The sequence below is a fragment of the Amblyraja radiata genome, chromosome 15, assembly GCF_010909765.2.
Source record: "Amblyraja radiata isolate CabotCenter1 chromosome 15, sAmbRad1.1.pri, whole genome shotgun sequence".
NCBI lineage: Eukaryota > Metazoa > Chordata > Chondrichthyes > Rajiformes > Rajidae > Amblyraja > Amblyraja radiata.
The window spans coordinates 21,213,021-21,233,148 of record NC_045970.1 but is presented as its reverse complement, the minus strand read 5'-3'; positions in this window follow the sequence as shown (position 1 = coordinate 21,233,148).

The following is a 20,128-nucleotide window of genomic DNA, read 5'->3' as shown; positions in this document are numbered from 1 at the left end:
TGTATCTGGCGACTGTTCATAACATTGCACACATCATTGCTGGTACCCCAGTCTTTAATGACTACAATTGCAGAGACATAAATGCTATGATTTATGCAGACTTATGAGCCCATTCCTTGCAGTAATGGAGGTCACTGATAACCCAAGACCTGATCAGCTCTGCCGATCACAGCAAAGATGGGAGAATAACAGGAGGGCAGGGTCAGAAGGGGTTGTGGCCACAGATATGTGTTTTCCCCTTATTCTCCTTGCCTTCACAACAATCCAATTGAAGCCGGGCAGATAATAAGGCTCTAACATTTAATTTAAAACCTTGCCCTTAATTAAAATTTCACAGAGTTTGAAAGATTTGCTACCACAACATTGGCAGAGTCCTTTGAAAAACTGTGTAAATTACCAAAGGTGGCCATCTGTGCAATTTCTTCAGGGATACAATTGAGGTTATTGCAAAGAAACAGTGCCACAGTACCTGCAGCTCCAACGAGCTGGGCTTTGTCCTAACCCCAGCATTGCCTGTGTGGAGGTTGCATCTGCCTGCGACAGCATGGACTTCCTCTAGATATTCCAGTTTCTTCCAAAGTGATACTGGCTAAGTCATAAAATCATGCTGTTATACATACTCTGATTATTAGCAACCACTTTCTGTTATTTGCACTACCAGTTTATTTATTCATGTGTGTATATATTTATATCATGGTATATGGACACATTTATCTGTTTTGTAGTAAATGCCTACTATTTTCTGTGTGCTTAAGCAAAGCAAGAATTTCATTGTCCTATACAGGGACACATGACAATAAATTCACTTGAACACTTGAACTTGAACTTGAACAGAAACAGGCCCTTCAGTCATTACATCCGTATCAACCATTTTGTCTATCCACGCTAATCCCATTTGCCCGCATTATGGCCATTTCCTTCTACGACTTGCCTTTGTGCATGTCTGTCTAGTAGGTCAATTGGCCCTAATGTTAGTGGTGATAAGGCAATCAGGGTGGAGTCAATGGGCATGGGCTTACAAGGAAATACATTGATTGATTCGTGGTAATGAGATTGACAGGATTATGCATTTATTTTCCACACATTCTCATCAACTCCCGCTGAGATCGTGCCTGGATGCTTGTTTTGATTACAACCTCACCCTCCTGTTACCGGGCCACAAGCAGAGAGTCCACCATGCAGACTTCTGAATAGGAAGGAACTGCAGATGCTGGTTTACACCGAATATAGAGACAAAAAGCTAGAGTAACTCAGCGGGCCAGGCAGCATCTCTGGAGAAAAGGAAGTGACTCTTCTTCAGAAAGGGGAACTTTCTAGTTTTGTGTTTCATCTTGATCTTCTGTTTTTCTGCACTTTCTGTTCTGATCCAGTTGGCAAAACAAACCTATGCCGTTGTTGCTGTCGCAGGAAGGGACACAGGAAGGACCAACCCTTCAATCCACACAGAAAATCTCTTCTTTATTCTTTCCATAGTCTTGATATCCTCCCCCAGAAGATGCCTACAACAAGAGACACAATGTTATATTGATGATCCTGCCAATTTTTTAATTTATTATTATGCAGCAGAGCTAATTTGTTCCAGTATCACCCCTCTTCCAGTTCTGGTGAAAAGAGTCTGATTAAAAAGTTTGTTTGTGTTACTAATGGTTTTAGCTGGGTATAAATGAAATATATACTGCTAGTAAATAGGCCAAATTAAATCTGTGCACAATACGTAACAGAATAAACTGTAACTGGATAAAAAGTCTTGTTAAATGTTGATCGTTTCATTCAGGGATTTGGAGTTATTCCACCCCAATTGTTCAGAGTAGATTCAAAGGTTCAACGGTTCAAAGGTTGATTTATTGTCACATACACCTAGATGTAGTGAAATTCCGTTTGCCAATGCAGCACATAAAAAAGAATACAAACATAACAATAATAAATAGCTAACATAAAAACATCCCCCCACAATGGTTCCCATTATGAGGGAAGGCACAAAGTCCAGTCCCATCCCCCAATGTCCACCCATAGTCGGGCCTATTGAGGCCTCCACAGTTGCCTCTACGGAGGCCCGATGTTCCAGTCTGGACGGGTACTTTTCCCTCCAAGTATCAAAGCCTGCCTTTCTTTACTGTTACAGTATCTCTGTTTACACACTATATCCTCAGTATCATGAAATAAGTACCTTGTGATTCCTTCTATTTTCTGGTTGTTTTCTTGTTATTTTTCACTCTCTGGCTCTTACTTAAATTAATTTTCTGTGTTCAGGCCATTTGAGTGGCCACAGCCTTTTAAGTGCTGCACTTAATCCGTATGTCCATTCCTTCCAGGAACAAGGCACCCAGTGAGAATCTGGATTGCAATCTTAAACCTGCCCAGTTTATAAAAATTAAAGCCACCTCAAATTGGTAATGTGTGTGAGAAGGGCAATTGATTTCTGGCCTGCTCTGCGATATTGTCAATGGCCACAAGTACATTCAATCCTCAGGCACCTTTTTAGTTGATTGCAGGTAAATGTTTGCTTTGTAACTTGCATCCAGTGGTCACCAGTACGAATCTTTTTTCAGTTGACTCCATAAGCTTTATATTTCCATTAATTGTGGAGGAATAAATGAAAGTGCCAAAACAGTACTGACCCTCTGCTAGTTTTCCTTTTTTAGTCCTCTAATGACCAACTTGAAATTGGGAACTTTCCACTATAAATCCACTGAGCTCTGTATTTTGAGGAGGGTGGACAGCTTTTGGTCCAAGGTCACTGAACCCCTTATTAGTGCAGAGGTGACCACTCACCCTGCCGGCCACATGCCATCAAACTTCTCGCTGCACTGTGACACGTAGTAAAACACTTTATACATTTACCCAGATGTCAGGAAGTTCTTGTCTGGAGTTTACTTATCATCCATCCAGCTTGTTACCATGTAACAATCAGATGTTACCTGAAGTAGATTTAGTATTCCCTGTACAAAAAGCTCTCTGTGAAACATGTGCCCATCTGGTAAGTTCTTAAACTAACAAAATATGTATGGCATGTTGACAGAATCACCTTTTGCCTAATAACAGGATTTGCTACAATACATAGAAATTACTTCTACGCAAGCACAGACTGAAGTCCTACTGGCTTGACTCACTATCTACGGGGCTTGCTTTACACAGCCAATTATTTTTGCTCCTTATAATGTATCTGTCATTAATTTAGCCTCAAAAGCTACTGAATTTTCAAATTAAGTGCTGCTGCTGTGTAAAAATGAGACAATTCATCTTTATACACCTCGAGTAAAGCTTGCATATTTGAATTTGTTTTTTAAAATAAATTAATAATTCTCTTTGAATTGTGTCATTTTCAGTCTCCAGCATGTTTCAAAACTTTATCTGCTGCAGATGGTAGAAATAATTCTTTGTTTTTAATTTTTAATTTTATAAACTAAAAAGTTTTGGGAGACAAGGAAGGGTATACCATCAACTGGACAGGAAAACATTTGATAAAGACCAATTGTACTTAAGTTTACGTTCCCCTCAAATTGCTTGTTATTCCACAAATTGCTTGTTATTCTATGAAAATAAAACTTGCTTATTTAGACTATGGATTACTTCATTTTCAGGTGAAATAAATATACTGCATCAGGCAACTGTTTTGAAATGGATTATATGATTATATATTATCGCCTTTCAAATGATTTAATGTATCACAAGAAATTTGTTAAAATCAGCTGCACCTTAGAATTAAATTATAGCCTTAACTGTGCAACATCTGTGCCTTTGTGAAATCAATACTGATTCTGTTTCAAACATTATAAATCAGTGGACCAGGTTGTGTGGTGCTTGCAAATATGCACTGAGGCTGAGATTCACTCTCGCCCATTGGAACACAAAATTCATGTGCCCATTTCAATCCTATGATATCATCTTCCAGCAAATATTAACCCACAGTTTGCTGTCTTAGTACACATACTGTATGCAGGATCAATAGATAGACACAAAATGCTGGAGTAACTCAGTGGGAGAGGCAGCATCTCTGAAGAGAAGAAATGGGTAACGTTTCGGGTCGAGACCATTCTTCAGTCTAAAGAAGGGTCGCAACCCGAAACGTCACCTATTCCTTCTCTCCAGAGATGCTGTCTGTCCCGCTGAGTTACTCCAGCATTTTGTATCTATCTTCGGTTTAAAACAGCATCAGCAGTTCCTCCTATACATGCTCAATTTTGTGTCTGGACAGTATTAGATGAAGCAATCACGAACCGATGAAAACCAAGCCGGCTCATCCAACGCAGAGTTGTTTTGTAGGTGGAAACAAGTAGAAATATGTCGGCTGGCTTTGGGCTTTACTGAAAGCTATACTGAGAGAGAGGGAGAGTGGACACCCTGATTATTAGGCATTGTGTAACAACTCCCTGTGAGAATAACTGAAATTGGAAGGAGGTTGCAAATAAATTCAATTCTAGGACTGAAATCTGACAGACATGGGCAAAATGCTCCTAAAATGTTAATAATCTCACATGCTAGATTTATGTCAATATATATAAAATCATTGTTTCATTTGTAATTAACGGCACCATTAATCTCAAAGCTCCATGTCCCAATACACATTGATTATCAACTCGCAACCTTTATCAAGTCTACTACACACCATAAAGCAATTACCATTCAAAGTCTCACACCCAATCTAGTTTAGTTTATTGTCACCTGTGCCAAGGAGCAGTGAAAAGCTTTTTGTTGTGTGCTAACCATGTCTCATAGTTGAGAGATGGAGTAAATCTTGCGTCCATGACTGGAGGATCGAGAGCAGGAGGGCCATTATATCAAGAGAGCAGGATTGAAACATTTCCATGGTCAGAGAACCGTGAATCTTTGGAATGTTCTACTTTTGTGGCTTGCTGTGCCATTACTTGCAGAATTCACAAAGGCCACTACAGGCAGTTCTGCAATATTGCAATATATGTGTACTTAAGGAACTTCCTGTTGTAGAAAATCACATTATAAAGACAAATGTGTCAATGCGGGGGGAATGGGTAGCAATAGCGGTGCCTCAGTTAACTCTGGAAATTAATGCACTATTTCAGGTGCATCTCAAAAATTCCTCAGAGCATTTATTTCACCTTCATTTACAACTTCATTTGGATGAGGCAAGCTGTGTCCAAGCATCATGGCCAACGTTGTGAACTGTGTGCAGGGTGAGTGTATGCCCCACTATTGTTTGCACTTGTTTGACATTAAATCCCCACACTGCCTCCATAAATGACCTGACTGTGTGAATTCTGGCATGCTTTAAGCTGGCCTTATATTTCTCTTTCTACTGCTGATGTACAGTAGCATTCTTGAAGTAGACACCATTTTGGCCGAGAATACATTAAAAAAATCTTCCTGCTCTCCATCCAAGCTGCGCATTTACTTAGCACGGACGTCTGTGTCAATTACATTACATTGTTGTGTGCTTGATGGGTGGAAACAGCAAACAACTCAAAAGATTTGGAGACACAGGGGACTGCAGATGCTGGATACACAATGATCCTCAAATGGAATGAGGATAGATTTCCCCCAGTCCTCACATTTCACCCCACCAGCCTCCGCACACAACACATCATTCTCCCACATTTTCGCCACTTTCAACAGGATCCCACCAGCAGTTATATCTTCCCATCCCACCCCTTTCCATGGAGAACCGCTCTCCAGTTATTTTCCTTGCAACTACGGAAGATGTAACATGTGTCCCTACATCTCCTCTCTCATATCCACCCAGGGGCAACAAGAGATCATGTGCACCTCCTCTACCCGTATCTGCTGCATTTGTTGTTCCCTGTGTGGCTTCCTTTACATTGGCGAGAACAAGCAAAGACTAGGCAACCATTTTGCTGAACACTCGCCATTTTCTCCTGTCTGTCAAGGCCTGCAGGAGCTCCCGGTTGCTAACCATTTTAGACCTCTTTCTTATTTGCATATAACATTTCTGTCCTCGGCTTCCTTCATTGCCAGCATAATGCCACACACAAACAGGAGGACCAGCACATTATATTTCCACTTATGGCATCTCTGTGTGGTATCTCAGCTGCACGGAGGCGGAGAGGAGAGCTCTTCAGCGCGTCGTCAACAGAGCGCAGAGGATCATCGGGACAGAGCTACCAGCCTTGGAGGGCATCTACCACACGCGGTGCCTCAGGAAGGCCCTCAGCATCCATAAGGACTCATCACACCCCTGCCACGGTCTGTTTCAACTACTTCCCTCCGGCAGACGTTACAAGGCCTTCTACGCCCGAACCTCCAGACTCAGGAACAGTTTCATCCCAAGAGCTATAGCGGCTCTGAACCGGCCCTAATGAGTGCCCCCCCACCCACCCCCTTTGGACAGTCTCCCTCAGATGGTCACGTCAATCAATTCAGCTTGTTTATTTATGTATTGTATTTATTTACCTTTCCTGGACATCAGTGGAGCTGCACACTAAATCTCGTTGCACTGACGTGCAATGACAATAAAAGATATATTATTATTATATTATTATTATTATGTAGACAAAAATGCTGGAGGTGAGGCAGCATCTATGGAGCGAAGGAAATAGGCAATGTTTCGGGTCGAAACCCTTCTTCAGACTGATGTAAGGGTGGGGGGGGCAGGAAGAAGAAAGGAAGAGGAGGAGGGAGTGCTGAGAAGGGGAGGAGAAAAGTAGGGACTATCTGAAATTAGAGAAATCAATGTTCATACCGCTGGGGTGCAACCCAAGCGAAATATGAGGTGCTGTTCCTTCAATTTACAGTGGTCCTCACTCTGGCCATGGAGGAGGCCCAGGACAGAAAGGTCGGATTTGGAATGGGAGGGGGAGTTGAAGTGCTGAGCCACCAGGAGATCAGGTTGGTTATTGCGAACCGAGCGGAGGTGTTCGGCGAATGGTCTGTCCTCAGTGGAGGCCTCACCTTTGTTCCCCCCCATCCCCACCTCAATGAGTTCCACGCCCGCCACAATGTGGAGCTCTTCTTCTGTCACCTCCGCCTCAAAGCGTTCTTCCATGGGAAGGAGTCCTCACCCCCCAGTGATGACCCCTTCTCCCGTCTCCAACGGACCCCCTCCTCTTGGACTCCCCCTCATGGTCATCTACCAGCTTTAGACCTTTTTATTTTAAACTGCCGGCAGAACATCAACCGCCTCAACGTCTCCTCTCCCCTGTCCCACTCTAACCTCTCCCCCCCCCCCCTCCGAACGTACAACCCTTCACTCACTCTGCAACAACCCAGACTGGGTGATCAAACATGGCGACAAGGGAGATGCTGGTAGTCTGGCGCGCTGATCTCTACAAGCCGGAGGCCACGGACCACCTCTCAGACACCTCGTCTTACTTATCCTTGGACCATGACCCCACAGATGAGCACTAGGCCATTATCTCCAACACTATCACTGACTTCATCACTTCTGGTTCACTGGCCTCCCAAGCCTCCAACCTCATCGTTCCCCAGCCCCGCACGGCCCAATTTTACCTTCTCCCCAAAATCCACTAACCTGACTGTCCTGGCAGACCCATTGTCTCTGACTGTTCGTGCCCTACCGAACCTATTTCCACATACCTCAACTCCATCCAATGGTTAAATCCCTCCCTACCTATGTTCAAGACACCTCACATGCTCTTCGTCGACTCCAGGACTTCCGTTTTCTAGGCCCCCATTCCCTCATCTTCACCATGGATGTCCAGTCACTCTACACCTCCATCCCCCACCAGGAGGGTCTCAAAGCCCTCCGTTTATTCCTCAACCGCAGAACCAACCAATCCCCATCTACTAATACTCTCATTCGCCTAGCGGAGCTGGTCCTTACCCTTAACAACTTTTCATTTGACTCCTCACATTTCCTTCAAATACAAGGCGTAGCTATGGGCACATGCATGGGCCCCAACTATGCCTGCCTCTTTGTAGGGTACGTCAAACAATCCTTCTTCGAGGCGTACCGTGGCCCTATCCCAGAACTCTACCTCTGCTACATCGACGACTGCATTGGTGCTACCTCCTGCACCCACACACAACTCACTGACTTCATCCATTTCACCACTAGCTTCCATCCGGCACTCAGATTCAGATTCAAATTTTATTGTAATTGTGCAGTGTGCAGTACAGAGACAACGAAATGCAGTTAGCATCTCCCCAGAAGAGCGAACATAGAATAATGAGCAATAAATATATATACGTGCATATGGGGGGGGTGGTGACTGGCAATCACCGAGGTGCAGAGTTAAGTAATGTAACAACCGCAGGGAAAAAGCTGTTCCTGGACCTGCTGGTCCGGCAACGGAGAGACCTGTAGCACCACCCGGATGGTAGGAGGGTAAACAGACTGTGCTTGGGGTGAGATCGGTCCTTGACGATGCTGCGCACTCTTTGCAGACATCGCTTGCTTTGGACAGACTCAATGGAGGGGAGTGAGGAACCGGTGATGCGTTGGGCAGTTTTCACCACCCTCTGCAGTGCTTTCTGGTCGGAGACAGAGCAGTTGCCATACCATACTGTGATACAGTTGGTAAGGATGCTCTCGATGGTGCAGCGGTAGAAGTTCACCAGAATCTGAGGAGACAGATGGACCTTCTTTAGTCTCCTCAGGAAGAAGAGATGCTGGTGAGCCTTCTTGACCAGTGTTGAGGTATTGTGGTTCCAAGAGAGGTAATCGGAGATGTTGACCCCCAGGAACCTGAAGCTAGAAACACGTTCCACATCCGTCCCGTTAATGTAGATGGGGGTGTGCGTGCCGCCCCTAGACCTTCTGAAGTCTACAATGAGCTCCTTGGTCTTCTTGGAGTTAAGGGCCAGGTTGTTGTCAGCGCACCATGCTGCTAGGAGCTGGACCTCCTCCCTATAGGACGACTCATTGTTGTTGCTGATGAGGCCAATCACCATTGTATCATCTGCATACTTGATGATGGTGTTAGTACCATGTACAGGTGTGCAGTCGTAGGTGAAGAGGGAGTAGAGGAGGGGGCTCAGCACACAGCCCTGTGGAACGCCGGTGTTCAGGGTGAGGGTTGAAGAGGTGTGCTTGTCTAACCTAACAGACTGGGGTCTGTTGGTTAGAAAGTCCAGTATCCAGTTGCAGAGGGAGGGGTCGATGCCCAGGTCGCTGAGTTTGGTGATCAGTTTAGAGAGTATAATGGTGTTAAATGCTGAGCTGTAATCGATGATCAGCATTCTTACGTAGGTGCATTCTTACGTAGGGCGGAGTGAGATGGCATCCTCCGCACTCCTGTTCTTGCGGTAGGCGAACTGATAGGGGTCCAGGGTGGGAGGTAGGCAGCCTTTGAGGTGTGCCAGGACCAGCCTCTCGAAGCACTTGGTGATGATGGGGGTAAGTGCAACTGGGCGGAAGTCGTTGAGGCTTGCCGCAGTGGAGTGTTTTGGCACCGGCACGATGGAGGTGGTTTTAAGGCACGTGGGGACAACTGCTTGGGCAAGTGACAGGTTGAAGATGTCAGTCCAGACGTCTGTCAGCTGCGCAGCACAGGCCCTGAGGACGCGCCTGGGGATGCCGTCAGGGCCAGCAGCCTTACGTGCATTAATCCTACTCAGTGCCACGTACACGTCGTAGGGGGTGAGTGTGAGGGGTTGGTGATCAGCAGGGAGCACAGCCTTGATGGCTGTCTCTAGATTGTCCCTGTCAAAGCGGCCATAAAAGTGGTTAAGCTCCTCAAAGAAGGAGGCGTCGCTGGATGTGGTGGTGGTGTTGGAGGGTCTATAGTCCGTGATGGCCTGGATGCCTGGCCAAATGCGTCGGGGGTCAGAGTTGTTATTGAAGTGCTCCTCAATCCTTAGCTTATAGCAGTGCTTGGCCTTCTTAATGCCCCTCTTCAGGTTAGCCCTGGATGAGCTGTAGGCTCGAGCATTGCCTGACCTGAAAGCGGTGTCCCGTGCTTTCAGCAGTAGCCTGACCTCGCTGTTCATCCATGGCTTCTGATTCGGGAATATGGTCACCCGTTTGAGGGAGGTGACACTATTGATGGCGGAGTTGATAAAGTCCAGAATAGAGGATGTGTAGGAATCAATGTCCGTGTGGGAGTCAAGGGTGGCCTGGGCTGCAAACGCCTTCCAGTCAGTGTTTCCAAAACACTGCTGAAGTGTGGAGTCCGCTTCCTCTGACCAGACTTTAACTGTCCTCACTGTGGGTTTAACCCGTCTGACGAGTGGGGAGTACTTTGGGAGCAGGTACAATGAGAGGTGGTCAGACTGTCCAAGGTGGGGGAGGGGGACGGCTTTGTAAGCTTCAGCCCCATGTTTGTGTAAACTTTGTCCAGTATCTTGTCTTCTCTAGTGGCGAAGGAGACATGTTGGTGGAATTTGGGGAGGAATGTCCTCAGGTTGGAGTGATTGAAGTCACCTGCAACAATGAAGGCTGCCACGGGGTCACTCAAATACACATGGACCATTTCCGACATTTCCCTATCATTTCTTGACCTCACTATCTCCATCGCAGGTGATAGACTACTGACCAACATCCACTATAAACCCACTGACTTCCATGGCTATCTGGACTACACTTCTTCCCACCCTGCTTCCTGTAATGACTCCATCCCCTACTCCCAATTCCTCTGTCTACGCCGCATCTGCACCCAGGATGAGGTGTTACAAACCAAGGCATTGGAGATGTCCTCATTCTTCAGGGAACGGGGGTTCCCCTCTTCTACTATAGGCTCTCACCAGGGTCTCTTCTACACCCCGTGACTCTGCTCTCACTCCCCATCCCCCCACTCGTAACAAGGGCAGAGTCCCCCGTGTCCTCACCTTCCACCCTAACAGCCATCACATACAACAAATAATCCTCCAACATTTTCGCCACCTCGAACGTGGTCCCACCACTTGCCACATCTTCCCATCTCCTCCCCTGTCTGCTTTCTGCAGAGACCGCTCCCTCCTTAACTCCCTGGTCAATTCGTCCCTTCCCACCCGAACCACCCCTTCTCCAGGCACTTTCCCTTGCAACCGCAAGAAATACTACACTTGTCGCTTTACCTCCCCCCTTGACCCCATTCAAGGACCCAAGCAGTCTTTCCAGATGTGGCAGAGGTTCACCTGCACCTCCTCCAACCTCATCTATTGCATCACTGCTCTAGTTTTCAACTGCCCTACATTGGTGAGGCCAAGCGCAGGCTTGGCGATCGCTTCGCCGAACACCTCCGCTCAGTTCGCAATAACCAACCTGATCTCCCGGTGGCTCAGCACTTCAACTCCCCCTCCCATTCCAAATCTGACCTTTCTGTCCTGGGCCTCCTCCATGGCCACAGTGAGGACCACCGTAAATTGGAGGAGCTGCACCTCATATTTTGCTTGGGCAGTCTGCACCCCAGCGGTATGAACATTGACTTCTCTAATTTCAGATAGTCCCTACTTTCTCCTCCCCTTCTATAGAATAGAATAGAATAGTTTCTTTATTGTCATTGTAACATGAACCATGTACAACGAAATTGTAAAATGTCAGCTAGTCAGTGCACCATTCAAACATTTCTAAAAGCTAACGATACATACAAGGTAAAATATTTAAAAAAAGATAAACAACTAAAATAAATATCATAAAAATAGCACGCATATTCTCAGCTCTCCCTCAGCCCACTGGCTCCTCCTCTTCCTTTTCCTTTCTTCTTCCCAGTCCCCCCACCCTCACATCAGTCTGAAGAAGGGTTTCGACCCGAAAGTTGCCTAGTTCCTTCGCTCCATAGATGCTGCCTCACCCGCTGAGTTTCTCCAGCATTTTTGTCTACCTTCGATTTTCCAGCATCCGCAGTTCCCTCTTAAACCCTTTATATTTCCACTTGTCTTGTTTGCAACATAGTGGTGTGAACATAGAATTCTCCATTCAAATTGATCCAGTATGTGTACTAAGGCAGCAAACAGTGGGTTAGCATTTGCTGCTAGACCCACCTATCACTTGCCACACTTTGTCCCATCCCTGCCTCTCTCTTCCAGAACCCTCACCCCCACTCCAATCAGTGTGAAGAAAGATCCCATCCTGAAACATCGTCTGTCCATTCCCCTCAGTAAGTGTTGCCTGGCCCCTATGAATTCCTCCAGCACTTGTTTTTATCTCAAAAGATCTGATAATTTGTCAATGGTATATCCTTGAGAGCAATGAACTGCTTGTCAAGTGGCAGGTTTGAATCATTTTAACAGTGAGGCCAGTGTTTACTTCACTAGAGCATCAATTCCCACTCATTTCATTCACTGTCCGACTGACACACTCAATCTGATCAAGAATTTATTGAAATCACGATTCCATCTTTTCATCAATAATTGTGGATTCAGACCCAATTTGCAAGTTGGGCAATGTTTGAATATATTATTTGTTTTCATTTTTTTTGCTGAATTTGCTCATTTGGGAGCTTCGCTGATAGTTAACCAGATTTACAACAATGCACTGCATGTTATAAGCATTAAAGAATGAAGCAGGCCCTTCAGACGTTCATTGCACATATAAGTGGCATTGCCCGTATCTATCCCAAATACCATGTCAAATTCAATTAAAAGGATTGTCAGACGTATCATGGCATCTTGTGACACAGTTGGATAATTCATCACTTCAAGAACAGCATTGTCCAAAACAAATGATTTCAATGTTTCTGGCTCTGCATTTGAAGTTCAGCAATGATATATACTTCATTACCTCAGTCATCTGCAGGCGTGTCAAACAGAATGCAAAAAAAAATCATTCTGCCAGTTCTTTTTTGTGTAAGTCAAGCAAGTCAGTGATCCTGGTGAAGTTTGTTAGCAGAAGGATGAGCCTCTATGTTTCTGAATGTATTACTCAGTATCTGCCAGTAACCGGAGAAAGCATCAAGTTCAAAATTGGCCACGTTTTATAGGCCCATCCCTGGACTGAGGCAAGGAAATGAGAATAGTCTAGTAGTCTGATGCTTTGTGTTTCATGTCTCAATGAATTCAGCCTAGCATTTGACAATTTGCTGGGGATCTGATTTTAAATACTGTACATATCACACACCACTAACAAGTATATTGTAACACCTTACAGCAGGCTACACAAAGCAATTTTCCTCTATCACTGTGTGTTGTTTGCCATATTGTCTTATGATCTAAAGTATTGATATATTTAGCCTCTTATGCCATATCACCATCTGTGGTCTGTCCCGGTAGATCTACTGTAAATAAGCATGGAAATAATTCATTGCAACTACAAAAGTGGAAGCAAAACGCTTAACTGCCCAATTTTAATGAAATTATTGATTTATTCAAATTAAAGATGTGAGTCGTTTTAATCTAAAGGGCCTGTCCCACTCGGGCATCATTTACGCGTCGTGATGCGCACATGATGCGCGCATGGTGCGCATTATGCACGCGGGACTTTGGGATTCACAAAATCTTCACGCGCCACCTGCGTGACGTGTAAATGACACCCAAGTGGGACAGGCCCTTAAGTAATTACCAAGTAGCTTTATAACACACATCCCTTGGAGCATGAAAGTTGGTTTCTCTGATTCAGGGAAGTGATTGTTTGGGTTCACAGGAGTTGCTACAAAAAGAGTTGATCTGGGATTAGGTGGACAGGTTGCAAGCCCTGTGGATGGCCCTAATAAAAAGACCAAACTATGAGAGTAGCTGAGATGAAGGCCACGGACCCCATGGGTGTCGAAGAGGGAGGAGCGACCAAAGACTGTAGGAGGCGACAGGCAAAAGGATCAGAGACCACAAAGATGGCTGAGAAGGAGGCAAAAGACTGTGGAAGCAATCATGAGAGATGAAAGAATGGGTCGATTGGGCTTGTATTCATTGGAAGTCAGAAGGATGAGAGGATATCTTATAGAAACATATAAAATCCTTAAAGGATTGGACAGGCTAGATGCAGGAAAAATGTTCCCGATGTTGGGGGAGTCCAGAACCAGGGGTCACAGTTTAAGAATAAGGGGTAGGCCATTTAGGACTCAGATGAGGAAAAACGTTTTCACCCAGAGAGTTGTGAATCTGAGGAATTATCTGCCACGGAAGGCAGTGGAGGCCAATTCACTGGATGTTTTCAAGAGAGAGATTTAGCACTTATGGCTAAAGGAATCAAGGGATATGGGGAAAAAGCAAGAATGGGGTACTGATTTTAGATGATAAAGCAATGATCATATTGAATGGTGGTGCTGGCTCAAAGGGCCGAATGGCCTACTCCTGCATCTATTTTTCGATGGTTCTGCGTTTCTATCTTTTAGAGACTCTGGGAACAGCTGAGAAGGAGGCCAGAGCCTCCAAGAGCAGCCAAAAGGAAGGCCAGAGGTCAGTCTCTGGGAGCAGTCGAGAGAGAGGAGGGAGATTAGAGACTGGAGGAGCAAATGAAAGGCAGGCAAAAGAGCCTGAGTTTCACCGGCATGGAGATCAGAAACAATGATTGTGGGAAGGAGCAGGAGGTTGGGGGGGGGGGGGGTGGGAGGTGTCAGAGACTGTAGGAGGGGCTGTGAAGAGGAATAGAGTGCCCCTAGATGACCAACAGGGAGATCCGGGACTTCAAGAGTGGTGGAGAAGGAGGCTCGAGAACTCAAAGATGTCAGCAGGAAGATCAGTGACAATGGGAGGGGCTAAGGGAGGGAGTGGGGGTGGGGGGGGGGGGGGGGGTACCAGAGAGTCTGGAATTAGCAGCTGGATGGTCAATCTTGCTCATTGTGGCAGAGGCCTGTTATCATTGAATCGGCAATTTCGATAGAGAGTCACTCTTGCTTTAAAAGGTAAAATCAAATAATCATCGGCAGCTTCATTAATTCCATTATGCTGCTGGCTACTTAAAAAATCTATGTTGTAGTTGTGATTGATTAACTTGAGGCCTGCTTTATACACATCAAAACTACAGGCACATGAACAGAACAGCAGAACAATATCTGCGTAAGAATGCACATTTTTAACTCCCAGTCAGATTAAAATGTAATCAGTTCCGTTTCTCTGAATAAATGATGCTCTTTCTTACATGGGCATTGTTTTACTTCAAGTTAGCGGAGACCCTAGATGTAGCTCATGAAGCTCAGCACACATTGCTCAGCAGGCTGGAATGTTGGCCACCTTTGGGAGCTGAACTTTCAACTACATAGGTGCAAAGCAAATGATCTTAACCACATTGTTGGAACATCATGAGTCACCATTTTTCCAATGTAGCCAATAAATACATCATTCATTCTATCTTGAGACCTTGCATTTAGTTTCCAGACACAGCCATACGCACAGGATTTGTATGTGCTCACCATATAAGATTCTTTGTGAACCCTTGTGCCTGTCATACATATATCCCAAAGCTATATTTTTATTAGAATAGGGAAAGTCCATTTAGTATGTTAACACAAGACGCCAAGTATGATCTCCCACTAATGCATTTTACTGTAAAATATGAATAATGTTACATTCAAAAGTAGTTTGGGACAGGTTTCTTAGCTTTAGCCAGTTTTCAGTTTTGCACCAACAGTAGTTCATTCTATTCCAGTTTATATTTAAGGAAAATTTTTATATAATCCCGTGTGCCAAGATTCATATGGACCAAAATACATTTAAAGATGGAAATAATTAGCCAATAAGAGGAGTAATGAAAAGTGACATATTTCTTTGCCATTTTCCTGGCAGCATTTTACGGTTTCATACAAAAGGATAACTTTGACAGGAAATAATTTCCCTATGGCATTGATAGTTAGTTACCAAAACATTCAAAATAATTGGAAATCCAGCCATAAAACAAATATAATCAAACAAAAATGTAAGTTTAACATCAAAAGTGTTAAAGGTCAAAAACTTATTTGGAAAAATCTTACCTAGTTCAAAGCATTAAATTCTGTTTGATTCTGCTTAAGTTTCTTTTTAAGAATACTTCCACTGCTTCACACCAAACATCAAAATTATATTTGCTGTGTAGAAAGGAACTGCAGATGCCAGTTTAAACCAAAGATAGACACAGAAAACTGGAGTAACTCAGCCGGCCAGACAGCATCTCTGGAGAAAAGGAATAGGTGACGATTTGGGTTAAGACCCTTCTTCAGACTGAGAGTCGGGGGTGGGGTGGGGCGGGGGGGGGATGAGAGATATAGTGATATATAGAACAAATGAATGAAAGATATGCAAAAAAGTAACAATGATAAAGGAAACAAGCCAGTTTCTGGTCAAGACCCTACTTCTGACTCGTGACATTTCGGACCGAGACTCGTCTTCAGACTTAGCTTACTTAGCTATTTAACTAGTCTGAAAATTGCAAGAGGATATACACTGGTTTAAAGGTTAGGGCTTTTGATACTACAGTGAATTGCTCTCTGGTAGACCACCAGGCCTGTTGCTGCCCAAGGGCAGGGAGATGCCCAAACTCCTGTTGAAAATAGACAATAGACGATAGACAATAGGTGCAGGAGTATGCCATTCGGCCCTTCGAGCCAGCACCGCCATTCAATGTGATCATGGCTGATCATCCCCAATCAGTTCCTGTCTTCTCCCCATATCCCCTGACTCCGCTATTTTTAAGAGCCCTATCTAGCTCTCTCTTGAAAGCATCCAAATAAATCCATTGACCTCTCTCATCAGTGTGCATCAGTAGTGGCTCCAACATAACAGGAAGGATCTGATTGGGAGGACACCTCTCACCATCAACCAAGCAAGTTCTAGGTGCTTGGTGAGTTCTGACGATGAGGCATTTTGCCAAACAAATTGGGCAGTCTGCTCAGGGAACCATGCACGGGATCCATCGAGTCCATGTCCTGCAGTTTATTTCCTAAAAATAAACTTTATTCAGAAGAAAAAATATGTACAAAACAGGTCCAGTGCAAAAACTCTTCTGACATTCTATGGTCTACACATTCATTAGTGTCATATTCGGTTGGGTTTGCAAACTATCCTTCAACCAAATGGCACAGTGGCACAGCGGTAGGGTTCCATCATCAAAGACCTGGGTTCAATCCTGGGTCTATCTCTGAATGTGTCTCTGCAAAGCCTGTAAATCAGAATAAATCAGAGAGCCCTCTGTTACTGAGCTATGCGGGATGAACTGTGGCAAGGACCCTTGCATCATTCTCCAGACTCTCTTCGCAAATCCACACTCTGATAAGAAGTGGGTGGTCATCTTTTCTCTATAACAGCCAACCAGAGGGCAGTGTGAATTAGTTGTAAGATACCAACAGTGCAGGAGGGATCTGACTGGGAGGGTCCCTCTCACTGCCAGGCAAACAAGGTCTAATTGCCCAGCTTGCCTGGTGAAATGCTTCTTCACCAGAACACACCAACATGAAGGGAACAGCTGTCCAGTGGTTTGGCTGTTGCCACACTGAACTACTACATCAGAACAAAAAGCTAAGCAAATGTGTTTAGAAGGGAGAGATTGAAGAGTAAGGCTGATTAGTAATCGGACAACTACGATTTTTGGTCTTGATTAGATTATAAAAATATTTGAAATGTTGATTTTCTTGGTTTGCACTTTCAAGTATTGATTAGAAGGGAATATATAGAGATAACCATAACCGGAGAATGGCAAAATGCCAACTGTATCATTGTGGGGATTTGTTTTTTTTATGCTTTTTCACGTGGCTGGAGAGAGATGCTGGGAAGTTAGCTTTCGTTGCTCATCAGCGTGTGATGTTAAAGTCATAGAGGAGCTGCATTCCTGACCCACTGCAGTGCAAACAGTGAAGGATCATTGCAATAATGGGCAGGTGCAGTGCAGTGAATTTACTGGAGCTTACAGAGTCGTGTGGCTAGTGGCCACCTTCCAGGTGTTAAATATCCATGGGCCAACTGTCCCTTTCTTTCTCTGTGGGACAACTCAAGGGTTCTCCTTCTCCATTTCTACGCTCATGAAATGTGGACATCACCAGCAAGGCTGGCATCTGTTTCACATCCCTTATTGTACCCTCTCTCCTCCCTATCCCTACTTGCTTCTCTAGCCACCCAAGCTGCTGAACCATTTCAGAGAGCCATTGCGGTCAACCATGAATTTTTTGGATCTTTTGCCTTGAAAAATATCTGTAAACCAAATAGGTTTTTACTTGATGACGATCTAATAATTTGCAAGAATGCTTTGGAAAGTTATTAGCCATCTGCAGATTTCAAGTCAGTCCTGGGAGAGAACCTCTCCTGAGCACCAAAGACACTGAAGTGTGTTATCTGCAAGTGCACTGAAGAATCATCTCTATTTTCCTCCATGAATGAAGTTCTGCATGAATATTGCACTCGGCACATGGAACCCCTTGGAAGGTAAACATCAGGGACCATTGTGCTCATTCACTGCAGTGTTATGAACCAAATGAACGTTAACAGGCCAGAAAAATGTCCTTCCTACCTTGGGAGTACAAAAGTGCAACAGCGATTTTACTAGTCTTGTATTCAGAGGCTTGGAATATTAAATTGGAATTGTGAATTTATCCCATCAAGCATTTTGTCCCAATTAATCCCTACAGCAATATTTAAAAATCAAAAGAAGTGCAGATACTGGAAACCTGAAATATTACAGAAAATGCTGGAACTCCGCTACATTTCTGGAAGCAGAATCAGAGCTTGAGCTTCAAGTTGATGATTTTTCAGTAGAACCAGGAGAATTCGGGATATTAACGATGTTTTAAGCTGCAGAGAAGGGGGCGTAATGTAAAAAACAAAGGAAAGTCTGTGTTTTGGTGGAGACCGAGAGAGATTGGTGGTTTTTACAGCTGGGAGAGAATAACAAAGGCTTTTTAATCCCAACTGATCTGAATGGAGGAGATGTAAAGAGGAGATGATTGAAAACAGAGGAGAGAAAAAAGCTCCAGAGAGTTCCGGAGAATTCTGGAGATACAATGAGAAGTGATTGCCTTTCTTAGAACTGAACTATTTCCATTCCTTTGAGCTATACCACAGACTATATTTTTACATTCTTTCCAGATATTTTTTTTCCAGCGCGCTTTAAAATTGTTTAATTTTCCCATTTGCCAGTTGCAATAAATCATTTCATCCTTTGTTGTTGCAATAAACTTATACTGTTATAGCATTACTTCCCAATTACTTCCCAATAGGAGCCCTAGCAAAAAAATAATGGAAATCAACACTCAGGCTGCTTACAGTCAGAATCAGCTGCGTGAAACCTCACAAATGCCTCTTCTTTATTGCACTGGTTATGTGGAAGGTCAATAAAGTTAAAGGAACTCTCCCTGTGACAGATACTGTTGCATAGAAGACTGCATGGAGGTGGAGTTGAAGATGGTGATCTTCTAGGCACCCCTCCTCCATTGCTATATCCATCCTTATTGAGTTTCATGGTGTAAATGACCCCACAGCTCCATGAAGCATGGGCTGATCAATAGACAGAATCGCAACACTTAGCCATGATGTGCATTGTTCAATAATGGCTGCAATCAATGTCGCAGGACACTTTGCTGATGTTTCACACGCCGCGAGCACTAAAAATTGAAGCTGTATGCAAAATGTCATTGTCAGAATGGAGACTTTTAAATTGGTGTTCCACCGGCAATCTCAGTGGGATGTGCTTCTAGCCTTTGGTGATTGTTTAAGAGAAGTCAAAGGTTGCATACAAAATGTCTAATGTGTGTTAGTAGGGGAGGAAAAATGCAATGCGCAACTTGTGATCTCATTTAGGCATGTAACTGATAACCATAAAAAACATTGGAAGCAACAGGTGAGTTGAGGATGGACACAAGTACCTGGGTGAAATATAGTGTCCTGCTGGACACTATTTCACCCATAGATCATCACTGGAGCAATCCAACCCAGGTCAAAATGCCTTAATTGTTGATAAAGCAGGCTCTAATGGATCTACAATATTTTCTAGGTTTTCATATTCTAACACTACTCTTTGATAAGAAATTGCCGAACTAACTTTTGTTTCCCTTTGAGTGCCTGTTACTCTTCATAGAACAACGTAGAAGATAGGTGCAGGAGGAGGCCATTCGGCCCTTCGAGCCAGCACTGCTCCAACACTGTCTCTGAACATCTTTCATCATTTGCAAAAGTCATCTAAAATTAGCACCAATTGCAAGCAATTGGGAAGACACAATGTTTTCAAAATAATTTCACTCTTGGACTGAAAGGAATACTGACAATCTATTTGTTTATTATTTTGTTCATATTTAACTAAACATCCATTTCATCTAAAAGTTTCTTGTTCCATCTCATGTGGCTTTCTAAGAGTATGCTCAGGTACAAGTGTGATCAAAACTCCCAATGAAGCTTTGATGTAACTCATTTCCATCGATTTCTGGAT